Below are 7,977 nucleotides of genomic sequence, written 5' to 3' on the forward strand. Positions count from 1 at the left end.
ACTGCAGCTCCTTAAACTTTAACCTGCCCAGAGGTCTAAATCAGCCAGAATAACTAGCAAGCCTTTGTGGAGGTTCAGGAACTTGAAAATCTATCAAGAAAAACAAAGCCTACAGCTGCTCTACTAATGGTGAAGCAGGCACTGCATCTGCAGGCACGGCGCCAGAACTGAACACAGTCTGTGAAGGAATACAAACAGGCTGCCAGATCAATATACTGTATTTAAGGTTTGCAGTGATTTACAGAGTGGGGTTTTTTTTTTGTGTGCTCAAGAAAATTAAGCTGTTTTTCTTCCGCATCTTTATATTACATCTGAGCTCTACAAAAGCAATCTAAAAAAGCAAAAACATTTGAATGACTCCCCACATTCACTCCGTGAATTATTCAAATAATTTATCTCTTCCCAACACCTTTTCAGTGCTGGCATTTGGAACTATTGTGCCTGTGTTTGCGGACTTAAAATTACTGGTTTGAATGCTGGCAGTCGTGAATGAAAATTAATGAGAAAGGACTTAAAGCCCCTACATGCGAAAAAGTGATGGTACCATTGTGAGATGCATTTAATACTCATGTCACTGAACACTAGTTTTTAAAAGCAGGCAGCTGCCATCCGGCACGCTGAGTTCCTGGTTCACTGAAATTGCTTTTGACTTTATCTAAACATCGTGTGTGTGATGGGCATAAAATCCTCTTTATTGTAAGACTCAAAAATTAAATGGCATTTTTCCACAGTAACTGAGCTGAGAGATTCATTTGAAGGTCTTTATCTTCTGCAGGAGAAAAGTGATGTTACTGCCATAAAAATATGATGGATTTATGGTTTTTAAAAAAAAAACAATGCAGTGATCTGTGGTGTAACCACAGTTTGACTTCAGGCACCAATTAACCATCTTTAAAAGGTTAGTGGATTCATCTAAAGGTCAATACGCTTCTCCCGACAGTGGTAGCATCCCAGTTTTCCACTTAATAAATGCCGGTAGCTTGGGAATGGTGGCACTTTGAGGCTAATTAGCACTTCATGTAGGTCTAAAGAATGTGAAGAAAGAAGAAAAATCTTCAGCATAGTTGCCTCACAAATATCAAACTACTGTATCTTTAAGATCAACTCAAAATATAAAGAAGAATGTTTGAGATTATTCAGATTTTGCTTTAGTACTCCTGCTATCAGGTGATTCTGTTTGCATTTTAAATGTGACCTTTTTTGGGAACTGGACCCATTGCCTGTAAGATATCATGTGTTTCTAAATCAGTATTAACAATCTGGTAAATAACTTTAGGATATTTTTCTCCACTCCTCTGGTTCAAATCTTCAGTACATTTTTGCTGAGAAGGCTTCCACAGAGGTCGAAGCTTCTGTACAGCAAGAAACTGACTAACACATGACAGCTGGAGAGACACGAAGCTGAATACGCTGAAGTAAGTGAGAACAGGTGGAAACAATCAAAGAATGACAGCAGTCAGATCAGGACAAAGACAGAAAGAAAAAGAGAGAAACTCAATGAAAGAAAAACCAAATACATGACAGCTCCATATACTGTATATAAAAGACAGGAGTAGTTGAAAAGCCTGAAAACTGAAGCCTGTGGAAGTGCGCTACTTCTGGGTTTTTTTGTTTGTTTGTTTTATAATGGCCAGCAGGGATGACTCATCCAGTTGTACAAAATTCTATGGGAAAACAACACTACTTGATCTATGACCTCATTAAAAACTATCCTGATGGTTTACAGTCTTGCTTGCTTCACATCTTACTGAGTGCGCGATGCCCATTTTGTAAATGAACTACTCAAACTTGCAGTGTCCTCTGTTTCTCAATCAGAACCGCCTTCTTAGTCACATCCAGTTATCAAGATCGGTTTTCACTAACCACCAGTTAATCTGAGTGACAGAAAAATGCGATGATTTTAAACTTCGTATATGTTGACTTTAGCTGCTCGATCTGAAAGAACCTCATGGTCCGGGATATGAACTGGGCGAGAAAGGAGCTGCATGGAATCTGAGGAAGGAACTGATAAATCACACAGAAGCAAGGACAGGCTGTCCTGCTGCTCATTATCCATCAGTTTATTATGAGATGCACCTTTTAGGAAATTTAAGGCTGTCGGCTACAACGTTAACCACTACTTTGTATTATAAAAGCTCTGTATAAATGCTGTATTTTGAACATTTGCATTGCAGATTCTCTGTATGTAATTTGTTCCCTCGCTAGCAGGAAATTAAAATGTCCTACTCTTTTGAATCTCAGATGTGATCCTGTGCCTTTTGTAGTAATTCCCTCAACAATGACCATACATCAAAGCTGACAATATCAACACAAAAGTGCAAACTACAGTCTTCATATCACCTTTTTAAACTTCAAAAAGATGCCCAAACCAGAGTGAATATAATAGAACTTTAGCCGTGACCACATCTCAGCGAACTGAAAAGAGTGAACCCTGTGAGGTAGTTCAGGCAGGCACAAAATGTGCATCCTCACATCTTATACCAAACACACCCAGTCTATTTAAGCTGCAAAATTCCCCAGCTGTCCCTCAAACATGTCAATGCTGCTGCTGCTCTGCATCAGTGCCAGCTGTTTCAACTCCTCCTCCACCCCAGGATCCACCTGTAGGCTCCAGGGGAATATTTCCTTATCACTTCCCAGTTTTAGAGGTAACATATTTTGAGGGGCGTGCTGCACTGAAAGCCTGGAAACCTATTCTGCTGCTGAAATAAATCAGTCATTTCAAGCATGAGTTGTTTTATAGAACTTAACTAACAACCTTGGCTGCTACATGCATTAACAGTGTACATTCACAGGCTACTTTATTAGGTCCAATTACAATAAGTCCTTCACTGCTCTGGCCCTAATGGTGCCCTATCTGTACAGTGTAGATGTTTCCTTGTGTAAAGTGGTTGGCGATCACTGCGCTCCTCAGTCATCACTGAGCTCCGCCTCAGCAGCTGTGAGCTCACCACTGATGACCTGCAACATCTGGCTGCTGTGTGCAGACGTGGCTGTCTCTCCTCTCTCCAAGCATTAGATCTGCTACAACAGCTTGGTTAGAGATGGTGGTTGGTGCGCTATGTTTGCAGCAGGAGGTCTTGACTCGCTGGAGGAAGCAGGCATCAGCCTGCGACCTTCATCTGCTCCCCGCTCAGCATGGCTGCCCTCCCTGGACCGAGCTCTCCCTCAAATGCCAGCGCTGGCTCGAATAGCGATGCAGAGGTTGACAGCTGGCTCTCAAAAGAGACAGCAGCTGAGCGAGTATCTGAGGAAGAGGAGCATCCTGCTGGAGTGGGATCCAGATTTTCAAGACACATCATTGTCATGTAAAGTGGCCAATCAGGAGAGCCCAGAAGAGAGCCAGCCTGAGGAGCAGAGGACCAGAAAGCCTGACTAATCTGATGTCATGTGCCACAAATGAAGGATATCTCAATTAAAATATAATTACAGACATTATATTTTCCCTGTGAGTTTGCTGCCTGTTTATGAAGAACTCTAGATTTAGGTTAATTTAATAGACTTGCATCTTATTCTTATTCTATATTCAGAAAATGGAACTATCTGAGCTGTCTGTATGCGTCAGCCTTATGATAGACATATCCAATCTTTAACCACCAGAGGGCTCTGTATGACATGACCGTGCACAAAAGCTGTGAGAGTACCATAATGCAGCACAAACATTTCACACTTTCCCTGGGAGTGTCTACCTTTAGGCAGAGCACAGGCATACATAACAGTCTCATTCTATGGACAGGGAATAAGGCTGATCTGTCCCCACAACAATGCAGATGAACTTGAGTTTGGCCTTCATGCACTTGTTTTTTTTTAATGCAAGCAAACCTTAAACCTGAAGAAGAATTACTAGCAGAGTATATTAATTTAAATGTCAAGCTGTTCTTTACTTAGTTTATATTTTTGGCATATTTCCCCACATTTTTACATGTGCCTCTGAGGAGAGCTCATAAAAGCGCCTCTGAAGTCGAAGACGGCTTTAATGTTAACAGGAAATGATGGCTTTTGACTATAACACTCTTGAGAACAGGCCCTGCAGGTAGATTACTGATTACACCACATTTTGATTGTATTTCTGATTTTGATTTGTGTGTTGATTTGTTTTGGGGTTTTTTTGTTTTCTTTTCTTTTTTTTTTTTTATCAGGCAGTTGGTACACCAACATGAGGGATTTGCATTCATCATTCATCAATTGGAAAAAGGAAATCCCACAAGCACTCCAGGAGTAAAGAGGAGGACAGCATTGCCACCTAGTGTAAAAAGCTTTTAATGCATGCTTGCCAGCGAAGGTTTGCTGTATTCACTTTGTGGTGCAGTAGTTCTAATACTTTTTCTTGGTTGCTTCCACTTCAAGGATGCACATCACAAACACCCCAATTTTTTTTAAGCTTCATTAACAAAAGAAAAGCATCTAAGTGGAATTTTAGCGAAGAAAAAATCAGTTTCATTTCACAAGCGTGGCAAATTCATGTCATGTTACAACTCTTCCAAAGCAGAAATAGAGGGTGCATGGATTTAATGGGTCTAAGTAGGTTGTATAAACTTTGTATAATGAATTTATCCTGTTCGGTGTTGCAGACTGCTGGAGACTATTCCAGAATGCAGTGAGCAGAAGGTGTGGTGCACTCTGGTCTCCCTCATGGCTAGCAGATGGAACGGCAAACAGATTCACAGCAAGAAACATGAATTAGTTTTTGCAGTTCACCTAATTTGCATATCTCAACTGTGGAAGGAAACATGCACACTGCAAACAGACAGGTCTCAGGTGGTCAACCTGGGTTAGAGACGGGGCCTGCTCTACAAGAGTTTGGAAATTAATATCCAAATACTCATTCAGACTCTAGTATTGCAGCAATGCACCTTCGTCTGTCTGTGTGAACTACACTGAGTGTTTTTCTGACACGTCAGGTGTGTCATGTTTTCAGTCTTTGCACACACTTCTGTTACTTGTCATATGTGCAGCCTTTTGTGTCGTGGTTTTCAGAACAAGTTTTAACATTTTTGCCTTTGAAGCATGCTGAGGCCTTAAGAGTGAACCTTTCAGAAGGATAAGGAATGATAAAAGGTAACATACTGCTACAAATGAGTTAAAAGTGTCCTTTTCAGTCACCAGCCAGGAAGCTTTTATTCCAATAAATGTCTCCCACTTGATGTTACAGTGATGGCTTTACTTGAGGGATGAGTTGTCACACATTAAATGAACCGCTAAACTCTACATTAAAATTCCTTTTTTTTAAAAAAACTGTGTATCATGGAACTGTTTCCCTTTTCCTCTACCTTTCTAACCTTTGATGGCCTCTAATACATGTGTATTAGTACAACACATTTATGCTGCATTTGTTGCTTTTTAATGATGTGAAATTGCATTGCCTCTGCCTTGGCCAGATTTCTGTAGTAAAGGAAACTTGATCTCAGCTGGAATTCTAAATAAAATTTTAAAATATAAATTATTAAACCAATGCAACCTGCCCCCCCAGAAATGTATATATGCTAATTAATTAATCTCCAGAGGAAGGACTGCAATCACTCTGCACTGCTATTTAAATTGATTCCAACAGAGGGCGCTCCACTTATGTGTCCTATAACACCACTATGAAAGCAGAAAGGTTGGCAGTTGACTGGTCTCTGACATTCATGTGTCTGTTAATAGTTGTTAGCAAATGTTGCTGCCCATCAGTCTGGGAAGGGTTAAAAGGTCATGTCCAAACAACATGCTGCAGTGAGAAGATTATTCACATGTAGGAAAACACTTGAGACAGCTGCCAATCTTCCAAGGATGGACATCCCAGCAAATTCACCCTAACGTAAGACCGTGGTCAGAGAATCTGCAAAAAACCCAAGAGCTACATCTCAGACTCTGCAGGCCTCAGTTAGCATGTTAAATGTTAAAGTTCATGACAGTATAATTAGAAAAACACTGGACAACTATGGCTTGTACGGAAGGATTGCCAGGAGAAAGTCTCCTCTCTATAAAGAACATGGCAGCACAGCTTAGGTTTGCAAAGCTCTACCTGAACAAACCCCAAAGTCATCTGGAAAGACATGACCAAAGTGTAGATGTTGGTCCAGAATGCACGGCGCCATGTTTGGAGAAAACCAAACACCTCATACTAACTGTCACGCACAGTGGTGGAGGGGTGATGATTTGGAGGGTTGTTGCAGCCAGATGACCTGAGCACCCGTATATTCTAGAGTTAAATGTGAGTCCATCTGTCTTTATGCTTGGTTAAAACTGGCTCACGCAACGGGACAATGATCCCAAGCACAGCAGCAAATTTATAACAGAATGGCTGAAAATGAAAAGAATCGAAGTGCTGCAATGGCCCAGTCAAGTCCAGCCCTCAACCCGATCGAAGTGCTGTGGTGGGACCTTAACAGAGCTGTGCATAAGCAAATGACTGCAAACCTCAATGAACTGAGGCAATGCTGTAAAGAATATTGGGCCAAAATTTCTCCGCAATGATGTGAGACTGATAAAATCAGCAGTTGCTTCAAGTTATTGCTGTGGTTCTATAAGCTACTGAACCGTGGGGTCATTTCACACACACCACTTCTGCATTTGAGTTTTGAGATGGTGTAATACGTCGTGTGTTGTTGTTCATCTCAACTTATATTGAAATCATTTCAGAACTTTGTAAAGACTGGATGATATTTCTTTTTTATATCATGGTGAAATGTAGATTAACAGATACAATTTGTTACAATTTGATACAATTTATGTAATTCAGCACTGTGAGGTATCCTTTAATTTAGCTGTCCAATAACAGTCCCATCTTTTAACTAAGTCAGTAATGTTGCTGTGGAAAAAAATGTTACCCGCCTCTGCTCTAAGAAAACCCAAAGGGTAATAAAGGAAACACAGATTAGACTCTTTTTTTTTTTCTTCAAATTTTCCTTTATTCTTTGAAGTCCTCATTGTTACTTTCCTTTCTTTTTCTTTTCTTCTTTTTTTCCTTTTTCTTTTTTTTTTTTTACATCACCATCCGTGGGATTTGACATAGTGAGCAAGCATCCCAGAAACCCCAAAGCCACCAAGACAAATACCATCACACAGTTTCACTTTCACAAAGGTTAAAGGCTTACAGAGAGGCGACGGAGGGGCTGCAGGGGCAAAGAAGATGTTCGACAGCATCAACAGCCTCAGAACAGAAGGAAGCTCCTCTCAATCTGCAGCATGTTGCTTACATACATATCACTCATATATCATTAGCATAATATGGCATAGAAAAAGCATCCAAGCTGACAGAGCATTAAAGGAGTATAAGTGTGTGTATGTGTGTAAACTGAGGAGGCATGGGACACGGAGAGGATGCCAATAATGACGGCTACTTTTTAATATCCAAGTGAGTTTTTCAGGCACAGGCGCTGCAGCACGGCAACGGCTGCTTGCTGTTTAGTGTGTTAAGAATCTGTGTGTGCATGTGTGTGTGTTTCCTCAATCGTCTGCAGTGCGCCATGAACTATAATAGCATTCTGAATTCCACACACACAACCCAGCACAGGATTATGTAGTAATGTTTGAGCACCGTAACCGAATAATGAAAAAAGTGTGTGTGTGTGTGTGTGTGTCTGCAAAAAAACTTACTAATAGCTGCAGGTCAGGACGGGTTGCTGATGGCAACCTCAAATTTGACAAGCGTTGCCATGACAAACAAAAAAGCAAGAACCCCATGAGAGTGGAGGGGTCTGTCTCCACGGCAACAGCCAGAAACAACCAAAGAGCCAAGGAGGGAGGAAGAGAAAGAAGGAAAAGGGGGAGCGAAAGGAGCAGACGCAGCCAAACTGCGCTGGTGTTTGTGGACCTCACCCTTACCTACACTTTTAACCACAGTTTAAAAAAAAAGCAGTAACTGGATTTCTACAAGCTGCAGCAGGATGTTAACATGGAGAAAGGAGAATTATAAAAAGGAAATAAGAAAATGCGAAACAGTAAAATTCTCCACGCCTGACTTGCAGATGTTTAAGTTGCCTTGAAGACATTCCT

This window comes from Archocentrus centrarchus, chromosome 12, assembly GCF_007364275.1.
Source record: "Archocentrus centrarchus isolate MPI-CPG fArcCen1 chromosome 12, fArcCen1, whole genome shotgun sequence".
Lineage (NCBI taxonomy): Eukaryota > Metazoa > Chordata > Actinopteri > Cichliformes > Cichlidae > Archocentrus > Archocentrus centrarchus.